We start from the raw sequence: 12,041 nt of genomic DNA, 5'->3' as shown, positions 1-12,041 counted from the left end.
AGCATCCAAATGTTTGTTAAGTTATTTGATTAATAAGTGCCTTAAACCTATAGGAATCCAGTGTTTCAAATTATAAGTTTAGTAATCTTCCAAATACCAACTCTCCTTCCTAAATGTCCCCATCTCTGACAGTGACATTATCAGTATCTGTGACATAGATACTGACTCATCCCTCTCTCCATCATCAAGGCAGTCATGTTTGTTGGTTCCTTCTCTTTTATCTGTAATTTCTTCTTCATTCCTACCTCTGCCACTTCAGTCCAGGTCTTCTTCACCTCCACCTGACTGGTCGCGTGGTTCCTAAAATCTCGCCCTTTATTATATCCTGCACAGCTTCCTAAAAAGCAGCTTTTCGCACCTCTTTCTCTATGAAAAAAAAACTTTGTTGGCTCCCCTTCTGCGTAAAGAATGAAATCCAAACTCTTCAGTTCTTCACTCTCTTGTTCCTGCTAAATCTCCAATTAGGTTTTCTACTACCATCCTACATGAACTCTTTCATTCTATCCAAACAAGTCTAACTCTGATCTCCGAATACATTATTAGCATTTCTAGCCATTTTTTTGTTCTCTTATCTTCTTGCTTCCTCAATACTTAACTATTCCTATTCTTCTTTCAAACCCCACTTCAAATTCCACTTTCTTCATGAAGCTGTCCCTCCTGCCCAGTCCTCAGTAATCACTTCTTATTCTAAAGTTAGAGGGCTTATTACCTCTGCCATTCAGCTGGCCTGTAACATATGCTACCTTATAATATTGTTTCTCTTTCTTGTATGTGCAGTAGGATAGTGAAGAGCGTGAACTTCAGTCGGGCTGCCTAGGTTCAAATCCTGCCTCTGCAGGTTACTCTCTGAGTAACTAAGCAAGTTACTTGACCCCTATAAACTTTAGCTGTGTCATCTCTAAGGTGGGGATAGTAACAGTGCCTCCATGTTGTGAGAATTCAGTGTAGTAATGCATCTGAAGCATAATGAGTGCTCAATGTTTTCTATAAAAATATTTGCACATTATTGATTAATTGGCTATTTTCAGATACCTGTTATGTGCTACACACTGTGCTGGATAGGAACAGTATAAAGGGGTTAAGGTAAAAACCTCTGCTAGCAAGGAAGTCACCTCTCTTCTATCTCCCTGTTAGACCGTAAGCCCCTTGCAGTCTCATTCATAAAATTCATACATATTTACTGAATATCTGCTATCTTCAAACACCCCATACCAAGCACAAGGAGTTATAAGGAGGCATAATATAAAGTCCATGACCTTCAAGATCATTATAACTAAAGCCCCTGTCATTGCACTTTGCACACAGTGAGAGATCAATAAGTGTTTATTGGCATCAGTGAGCATGGCAGTGATGACGAGGACTCTAGAGCACCACAGTTTCTAGCCTCTCTTTAGAGCTGTTAACTTTATTTGGCTTCTTCGTGTCTTCATTTTCCACTGAATGAACGCCAGAAAGTCTTTTTCAAATTTTTTTTCTCTCTGATCAAGACTTAGATAATGTCTGCTTCTTTTGGTAGCTAAATATCCCCCAAACTCAGTTTCTTGCTTCAGTGAGAAGATATTATGGTATTGCCAATGGAAACCACTTCACATTTGGGCAACATCATGATGTCTAAGTGGCTCAGATTCAAGTTTCAGTATAGATTCTGGTTCCTGCACATTTGCTGTCAAAAACCACTTTATAGGAGCCAAACTGTGGAACCCTTCCAAGTGTTAGGCACTATTAGAAGTACCATTAAAGTACTGCAGAGTTTCAAAAGATTATGAAATTCTGGTTTTTTAGCATAAAATGTTCTACGGTACTTCCATGAAATTTTAATCAGTCCCTTGTTTCTGCAATGGAGCTAAAGGCAATTAATAGCCCTATTTTTTTGGTAGCATCACAGGTTTTAGAGACAACTCCAAGCTGAAGCTTCTAAAATAATTTTATACTATTTTATACAACAGTGGATATATAGAACAATTCTGGTTTTCAAATAAAACTTCAAAAATACATGATTATTTCTGTTTATGACCTGTAGCTTAGTCCCTTCCCCATACTCTGTCCCTCTCTATTTCGTTAGTCAGCTTGCAGGAAATAAGACATATAAGACTTAATAGTTAAAGATTTTTGTAAGTTCAGAAACTGTTTAGAGATAAAGATAATTGTCCATCAGCCTATGATCTGATATGATTAATTTATCATAAAATTTATCTCTAGCTTCCTTATAGTCGAGGCAAAAAAGGAAATAGTAGCTAACTATATCTTCCTCACTTGAAAAGCAAAAGCATGTACACCCATCTGAAAAGATATTTGCCTTGCAGTAAATACCAAGGAAATCATCACATATTATTTATTTGTAAACCAGCAATTATTTGTAAAGTTACTTGTTTGGTGTCTACTTCCCTATTATGTTGTGTGTTCCTTGAAGTCAGTGACCACATCTGTCTCGTTAATCACCATATCCTCAGCTCCTAGAAAAAAATGTTGGTTGAAATTAAAATGAAATGAAATCATATGGATTCTTATCCAAGAAACACTGACTAACATAATAAGCCATATAGTCCGTGAAAGTATGGTATAAAATACAGTTAGCATTTCTTATACAGTTAATTTTTTATTTTTATTTTTTCAGCTTTATTGACGTATAATTGACAAATAAAATTATAAGATATTTAAAGTGTACAAGGAGATGATTTAATTTACATATACATAGTGAAAGGATTCCTCCCATCTAGTTAATTAACGTATCCATCACCTTAAATATCTATCTTGTCTTCTCTTTTTTTAATGAGAATATTTGTTATACTCTCTTAGCAAATTTCAGTTACACAATTCAATGTTATCAACTATAGCCACCATGTTATATATCCTACCTATTCATCCTAAAAGTCTGTACCCTTTTACCAACCTTTCTCTATTTCTCCCATCCCCCCAGCCCCTGGCAACCACTTTTCTTCTCTGTTTTTATGAGATGATTTTTTTAGATTCCACATGTAATTGATACCAGGCAGTGTTTGTCTTTCTCTGTCTGACTTATTTCAGTTAGCATAATGCCCTAAAGGTCCATCCATGTTGTCACAAATGGTAGGATTTCCTTCTTTCTCATGGCTTAAGTAGTATTCCAGTGTATATCCCACATATCCTTCATTCATTCATTCATTGACGGACACTTAGGTTATTTCCATATCTTGGTTATTGTGAACAATGCTGCAATGATCATGGAAGTGCAGATACCTCTTCAATACCCTGTTTTCATTTCCTTTGGCTGTGTTTGGATCATTTATAGTTCTATTTTTAGAACTGTTAGATAGCCATTCTAACAGGTGTGAGGTGATATCTCATTGTGGTTTTGATTTGCATTTCCTTGATGATTAGTGATGATTAGTCACGTACCTGTTTGGCATTTGTATGTCTACTTTGGAAAAATGTCTATTATGTTCCTCTGACATTTTTTAATTGGATTGGTTTTTGCATTTTTCAGATTTTTTGTTTATTCTGAGTTTTGTGAGTTCTTTATGTATTTTGAATATTAACCCTTTATCAGATATATGATTTCCCAGTATTTTCTCCCATTCCATAGGTTGCCTTTTCATTTTGTTGATGGTTTCCTTTGCTGTGCAGATACTTTTTATTTTTTTATTTTTTTGGTTTCTGGTTTTGTTTTTCTTTATTGATGTGTAGTTGACTTACAATTTTTTTTTTTTTTTTTAACAGATGCTTTTTAGTTTGATGTAGTCCCACTTGTTGATTTTGCTTTTGTAACTTTTGCTTCCGGCATCAAACCAAAAAATCATTGCCAACACCAGTGTCAAGGAGCTTACCGCCTATGTTTTCTTCTAGAAGTTTTACAGTTTCAGGTCTTACATTCAAGTCTTTAATTCATTTGAGTTGATTTTTGTGTATGGTGTAAAACAGAGGCCCAATCCCATTTATTTCCTTGTGGCTGTTCAGTTTTCCTAACACCATTTATTGAAGAGACTATCATTTCCCCATTGTACATTCTTAGCTCCTCTGTCGAAAAGAAATGTTTACTGTATATGCATGGATTTGTTTCTGGGGTCTCTATTTTACTGATCGATGTGTCTGTTATTATGCTAATACCATACTGTTTGGGTAACTATAGGTTTGTAATGTAATTTGAAATCAGGAAGTCTGATGCCTCCAGCTTTGTTCTTCTTTCTTAAGATTCTTTGGCTATTCAGAGTCTTTTGTGGTTCTATACAAATTTTAAGATTGTTCGTTCTATTTCTGTGAAAAATGCCATTGAAATTTTGATAGGGATTTCATTGAATCCATAGATTGCTTTGAGTGGTATGGACATTTTCAATATTAATTCTTCCAGTCCATGAGCGTGGAATATCTTTCCATTTATTTGTGTATTCTTCTGTTTCTTTCATCAATGTCTTAGAGTTTTAAATGTATGAATCTTTTACCTCCTTGTTAAATTTATTACTAAATATTTTATCCTTTTTTGATGCAATTATAAATGGGATTGTTTTCTTAATTTCTTTTTTTTTTGATAATAACTTTTTTATTGATGGTCAGTAAAATCCTGTAAGCAGGGAAAGGAGAAAAGAAATACAATACAGTACAATAAAACTCTAAGATAACATTAAATCATGACTCAGTGATGAGATTCCTATAGGAGATCACATTAATTTTTATCATAACTTACTATAATTTTACTATAACAAAAGATGGAAAAATCTAGAAAATGGATAATTTAAATGTGCCCTAAACATATCTCTTAAATAGCATTGTCTCAAACACATTTTTGGCAGGAGTTGAATGTTAGAGAATCCAAAAACCAGTGATGAGAGTCTTAGGTGGCCATTTTTCTTTTATTGACTAAAAGAGATGCCAAACAAGCTGTAGTACCATTGGTATTCCATTAGAAACACGAAGAAATATAACCTAAAATTGGATAGAAGACAATTCAACCTTCACAGAGAAAAAGTAGTGTGGAGCCTCATACTAACCTAATATAGATAATAACCATTTATTTACTAAAACCCTGTGAAAAAATAAGCATTGTTTTAAAGAAAACAGTACATATTATATAGCAAATGTAGTTACTATCATTTTTAGCAGAAGAGTCTCTATATTAGTTTACTTTGCTAAAGGTACAGTATAGTAGAAATAGTCTGTCGGTTCAATTGGGAAGTTTGTAACGCAATGTCATTTTCATTACAGGCAGAATTTATGTATCTAAGTATAACTTCTCATATAACATTGAAATTTCATTTTAATGCCATTTACCACCAAGTACAATTTGGAATAAGGCATGTGTGTCTTAGATTCCTTTCAAGGGGGGCATTGGAACTGAAATCTCAAGGATGAGCCCTGTGTCTTGTTTTTCTTTATATGCCCACTGCCCATCAGTGTCCGGTGTATACAGGGCACTTAGGAAATGTTTGGGCTAGAATGAACTGAGCTCTTATAAGGTTATTCCTCAACTTGTATTCTTCAAGACAGCACTGTACTTAGACTACAAGGTACTAATTTTTTTTTAATTTAACATCTCTATATTGGGAAGTAATCATCATTTCCCTTTATATTACATTATTTTCTGTTGATTGCTAACAAAATATAAAACATGTCATGAAAGATCCAATATGACACATCTAGAAGAAAGGCAGGAAGGCCCAAGGGAACTTACTTTCCAGCTCTCTTCATGGATGGTTAGTAGCCCAATGCATCATTGATCTTGTCAACAATAACTATATCCCAGTTTTCCCACTTCGGTTGGGAATTGGTACTATTAACTGTGGTCTGAGAAAGGCAGCAGTTTTTATGGTATTGATATTCCATTTACCTTATCTCAGATCTACAGATATTGGAGAGTGTTAACTTACTCCTGTATCCAATTCTCAGTCTTCTCTCTGACATATGGAAGTCACACCTTTTACAGAAGCTCATCTTCCATATCCGCAGTTCACACTTACTGAGGCATGACGTATGCAAATAGTCAGCAACTAACCCCTGGTTGGGAGTGGGGACGGCGTAAAAAAATGAAAAATACATGGATGGTCCCTGACCATAAGAAGCTTTAACTAACCAAACATGTATCCCTGTTAAGCCTTCTTGAAACACATGAATCCCCCAAAATTAAAGATTTTCTTTCTATCATGTAAGTGATTATACAAGGGCCTAAAGCTGCATCCCTGAATGAATTTCAAAAATCTGTTAGTTGCTGCTGTATAACAAAGTGAATCAGCTATATGTATACATATATCCCCATATACCCTCCCTCTTGCGCCTCCCTCCCACCCCCCCATCCCACCCCTCTAGGTGGTCACAAAGCACCGAGCTGATCTCCCTGTGCTATGCGGCTGCTTCCCACTAGCGATCTATTTTACATTTGGTAGTGTATATATGTCCATGCCACTCTCTCACTTCGTCCCAGCCTACCCTTCCCCCTCCCTGTGTCCTCAGGTCCATTCTCTGCGTCTGCATCTTTATTCCCGTCCTGCCCCTAGGTTCTTCAGAACCATTTTTTTTTTTTTTGTAGATTCCATATATATGTGTTAGCACATGCAAACACGCATTGAACAATGAAGTATAGATGATAAAGTCTTAACACATCCACTTATTAGAATAAATTGCTCATTAAATTAAAAAAATGAAATATGTGCTTAAAGCCTAAGTAGTGGGAAAAGGAGTTGCTTAATCTTTTAAATACTGTGTAAAACCATATTGATACAAGTCAATAATTCTCAGCACAATTAAACATAGAAGATGTGAAAAAAAAAAAAATCTGCCGTATAGTGTTATGGATAGGTTTGGTCTTTCTTTTTTGGGTGGGAAACAAAAGAAAAATGTGTAGAGTGTTATGTTTGTGTTTGTTTCTATTTAAATGTGAAAATATGTTAAAAATCAAAATAATGAACAGTGTCTTATTTCTTCTTTTTACTGTACTTTTCCAAAATGAATGTGAATTATACATGACTCCTTAAAATTATTTCTGTGGAATAGAAATAGCTCTTTTTAGTGAGAATCCTGTTAATACCATAGCTGTAAAGTGGTATTGAATCCCATTTTTAACCAAATACACAGTTAAAATTATGTTTCTTGTACTTCCAGAAGCTTTTAACAATCATATTTTTTTTGATCATTTTACTCAAATGATTGGGTTACTGAGAATAACAGGCTTATCAGCAGGTTAGAAGCAAAACCTACATTATCTTGTCATTTTTAGTATTTGGAACTTTAGCATCTATATTTTTCAAAAAGCATCTAAAGAATTTTTGAATTTTTAAAAATTTTTTCATAATAATATATTTTTTTCTCTGGAAAAGAAAACATTTGAAGTTAAGTACTTAGCTCAGAAATATCTGTATTTCATTTTTTTAAATTCAATTCAACATTTACTGAGCTCCCACTATTCAGAAGACTTTACCAGTCAGTCATTCAATCAGCAGATGTTTATTGCATTCCTTATGTGTGCCAGGTACTGGTCTAGGCACTGGGATGGATACAGCAGCAGACATAGCAAAGTCCCTGCCTTGAAAGAGCTTACATTTTAGTCAAGGCAGATGGACTATTAACATAAAAGCCAAAAAACAAGCTAGTAAATAAAGGAAAACTTAACGATTCCAGATGCTCCTAAGTGTTGTGACACACATTTAACAGGATAAAGGATTGGGAGTGACTGGGCAGGAAGTAAAGGAGCAGAGATGCTCCTTTAGCTAATTTTTTTCCCACTTCGAGGCTGCCTAGTCCTGCTGCTGCTACTACCCTTCATTAAACTACTTGAAAACAATGTGCTGTCTTTGTACCACAGAGCAATGTGACATCACTGACTGAGTTGTTTTCTCCAGAAGTGATGGAAATACACTAGTCAACCACATTTCCTGCCCCTTCCCTTGTACATTTCTAACTGGTTGTAAAAGGTGAAACTTCCCACCTATTCCCACACTGTGGTGTTCCCTAAGGCATGGAAGGAGAACCAGATGCTGGGCACCAAAAAAACAATGACAAGTGTCTACTGTAGACATTAAGTAGAGAATATTTGAAGAAGATACCAGATTTAAAGACTCAAATACTTAGAATGATAGAGTCACTGAACATAGTAAGAAAAGTGAGAACAATGGATGGATATGAGGCAAAGCATTAAGTTTTCCATTACTAATATATATATTTTTAAAATTTATTTATTTTTATTTTTGGCTGTGTTGGGTCTTCGTTTCTGTGCGAGGGCTTTCTCTAGTTGCGGCGAGCGGGGGCCACTCTTCATCGCGGTGCGCGGGCCTCTCACTATCGCGGCCTCTCTTGTTGCGGAGCATGGGCTCCAGACGCGCAAGCTCAGTAGTTGTGGCTCACGGGCCTAGTCGCTCCGCGGCATGTGGGATCCTCCCAGACCAGGGCTCGAACCTGTGTCCCCTGCATTGGCAGGCAGATTCTCAACCACTGCGCCACCGGGGAAGCCCATTACTAATATATTTTAACTGTAAAGCTGTCCTATAAATTGGTTCAAGCCAGTCTCCACTTATATATATATATACATAATCATTTATATGCAAATGATAATATAACTAAAAAATAAGCTCTTAGAGGGAATGTATCTAGAGAGTAAAGAGCACAAATATCCCGTATATCTGAAACTGGCAGATAATATTTCCATTTGGATATTACTTTAAAATGTATAAAATACTTTCACATACATCATCTCAGAGAGTCATCAAGAACACTGATGTAAAATAGGTACTGTTATTATCTGCATTTTATACATGAATAAACTGAGGCTCAGCAAGGTGATTCACACAGAATCATAAAGCTAGAACGTGTTAGAATTAAACATCTCACCCAGGGGTTATGTCTACAAGTACGGTATGTTCTCCACTACACTAGAGCTACAAATAGATATTTTCAAGAGGAAGCAGACACAAAAAGTAGGAGTCAGAGAGATGATAGGATTTTGAGTCTGAAGCTATGGCTAACATGTCAGTGAGAAAGTAATCAACTGTGTCTTTTAGCAGCAGAAAGCTGCAGGGATAAGAACAGAAAAATGGATCTCAGATTCAGTTAGAAAACTAATCAGTGATTTTTAAAAGGAAAGTTTCTAAACAGCAAAGTGGTGATGATAAAAGTTTTGCAGTTATCAAGGAGGGATTTGATTTTTTTTAATGTAGGGTTCTTATGCCGAGAGTGTGTTCAAGTAATTCTAGGAACAAACAGGTATTAACAGTCAATATAGAGTCAAGATAAGTAATAAATTTGGGAAAACATGGGCATGCTGAAAGGAATGAGGACAATATAATAGAAATATAAAGATATCAAAGAGAGGAAAAATACATTGTTATGTGATTTTCTCACAACTAAGCATTCTAAAATACAAACTATTAATACATTTCTGTGATCTGTTGAGGAAGGAAGTATAGACACAAAGAAAGGAAGGTATTTCAAGCTGGAATTATAGAAACCATAGCAAATGCTTCCACAACATTCTCCATTACTGTGTGGTAGAATATTAGTGACTATGAATAAGCATAGCGAGGACCACAGGCTTCATCACAGAGGGAGTTCTTCAGATTTTCTCTCTTACACAAAGCCCTTACTATGGTCACCATAAACTGTCTTCTGGTGACCTCTGGGGAACTAGATGCCAAGAAGCATTCCAAGGTCATTACCTAGAAAACTACTCAGAATCACCTGATTTCTTTTTTCTTTCCTGTTTTTTGATTTTCTGAATACCACTAGATTATAAGCTTTGCAAGGACAAAGACTTTAATGTCTAATTCATTTTTGTATCACAGTGTCTAGCATATGGGAGCAACTCAATCCATGTTTACTGAACTGAACTGAATTATTTTAAAATGCAAAATCTGAGTCACTCATTCATTCAGATACTCAACATACTGACACTAAAGCCAGGAACATAAGTCTGAGTCCAGACACTGCCACTTCCCAGTTCTATGACTTTGGGCAGTTCATAATTTAACCTCTCTGGGCCTCAGTTTTCATGTCTATGACTTAGGGATAATGATTTCTGCCTTACTAATAAGCTCACTAATTTGTTACAAGGACAGAATCCGATAATACATATGACGATAAACCAGAAGTTATTAAGTGCTTTACCAAAAAAATGGTATTTTTCTATGGAACCAGTAGTGCCAAGATGCTCCAATGGTTGACAGGTTCCTTGGTCAAATCTAAATGCTGGATTCAATAAAGGTAAACAGGCTTCTGATGAGCAGGTCTTCTTAGAATCTTTCAGTTGGAAATTAACTTTGTGAAAGTATAAGAATGGGCTAGAATAGGAACGAATGTCTTTTTCTATAAGACTGAAAGAAAGCGTCCAGTTCATGTAAGTTGTATCAAAATACTCAAATAATAACAGTCGCTCTCATTTTTCAAGGAGGGCCATGTGCCGGGCACTGTCCTTGCATTTTATGTACATGAACCTAAGTTCTCATCACAAACTGAAATGTACGTATTATTGCTGTTAGTCCCATTTTTACAGGTTGAAAAAGAAAGAGGGTACGTGTGTCTTTTTGAATTATGGTTTTCTCAGGGTATATGCCCAGTAGTGGGATTGCTGGGTCATACACTTCCATGTGTAAAATAGATAGCTAGTGGGAACCTGCTGTATAGCACAGGGAGCTCAGCTCAGTGCTCTGTGATGACCTAGGTGGGTGGGATGGGGGGAGAGGAGTGGGAAGGAGGTCCAAGAGAGGAGGGGATATATATATACATATAGCTGATTCACTTCGTTGTACAGCAGAAACTAACACAACGTTGTAAAGCAATTATACTCCATTAAAAAAAAAAAAAGAAAGATTAAAGAACTTGCTCAAGGTTACAGCTAGGAAATAGCATTTTACATTTGCAGAAACTAACACTAAGAAATAAGTGACTTAAGCGATATTTGCTCTTTCTCACTTTTATTCTCTCCTTTTCTTCACCCTGCTACAACTCTAGTTCATATCTATATTACCTCTAGTCCAAAATATTCCAAAGTGTGTTTTGTGAAATAAAATCCACGAAACTGTGCCAGGAGAAACGCATTGGTCAGATATGTTTGGGAGATGGCACATATTGGAATCCTCCCTTTTCTGTGTCACAGTGCACATTAATTAGCACATTGAAGCCTCTGAGAAAGGCTGCTGTAAGGAGCCTTCCTAAACTTTAAACAGAACCTTAAATCAATAGCTGTTGATGTCGCACAAAGCCAGAGAGGTCCGTGGAATGAACTTTAGGAAAGGTTGACTATTGAGTAAGTTAATCAGTAAGTGCAATAATCATTATGCCAGTTTCTACCAACAGACATAGTGTACCATCTTCACCATAAAATATATAGGTAAAGTTGTAAATGTACAGTTGATCTGATAATTTTCCTAAATGTGTTCAATAGTTTCCTAAAGATTTTTCCGTGTAATGCTTTCCTAACTATGACAGCAACCGATACTATAACAAAAGATGGCAGAAATTCAGATCATTTTTTCATGTGAGAAACTATATCCTAATAGATGGTTGGATTTATTCTGTGTTACTGAAAATTAGTATCCTGATTATCAAAAATTAGTTTAAATCAGTGATTTTAAACCAATGGAGTAAGCATTTCAACTTGGAGGAGAAGCCAATGATAGAACTATTTCCCATTTCTTCCTCTTCTAAAACCAGGAGGAAAATGAAGAATGTTAATTCACTTAGCTCTGTCAGACAGGATTCTTCAGTTACTTAAGGGTCATTTAAAACTTCTTTTGAGTGAGGATAGCTTGGTACCAGACTTTATTTGAACTTCAAATACTTTTGAATCAACTCAAACAAAAAATAATACATTGTCTCTTTTTATCCTTGGAAAACATGTACATTGCCTATTTTCATTACGTCATTGTATTTTGTTAAAATGTGTATTTTGTTAAAATGTCATAGAGCTTAAATTATTACTATATGCCCATTAGTTCTGCTGCCTTGGGATGTGATGATTCTTATTAGTGGTCTATGTAATAAAAAGGGTTGGTGAATTTTTACTGAACTGTCCTTCTGGGACTATAGTTTTTAACATTCTCTGGAAGCTTTGCAAATCCTTTAATGATAAAGTGCTCTTACACTGTCTT

General features: G+C 35.6%; 1 protein-coding gene and 1 long non-coding RNA gene across 3 annotated transcripts in view; one reads left to right on the top strand and one right to left on the bottom strand.

The window, feature by feature from the left end:
* The window catches only part of ARB2A (ARB2 cotranscriptional regulator A), a 416,169-nt gene that overhangs the window by 378,610 nt on the left and 25,518 nt on the right, over positions 1-12,041 (top strand). The window lies entirely within an intron of this gene.
* The window catches only part of LOC132362380 (uncharacterized), a 52,644-nt gene continuing 42,921 nt past the window's right edge, over positions 2,319-12,041 (bottom strand). The window contains exon 4 of the long non-coding RNA XR_009502348.1: positions 2,319-2,453. This is a non-coding gene — a long non-coding RNA (uncharacterized LOC132362380). The remainder of the gene's footprint in view (positions 2,454-12,041) is intronic.

The sequence above is a fragment of the Balaenoptera ricei genome, chromosome 3 (genome assembly GCF_028023285.1).
Source record: "Balaenoptera ricei isolate mBalRic1 chromosome 3, mBalRic1.hap2, whole genome shotgun sequence".
NCBI lineage: Eukaryota > Metazoa > Chordata > Mammalia > Artiodactyla > Balaenopteridae > Balaenoptera > Balaenoptera ricei.
The sequence above is the reverse complement of the archived record's forward strand: the minus strand, read 5'-3'. Positions and strand labels throughout refer to the sequence as shown.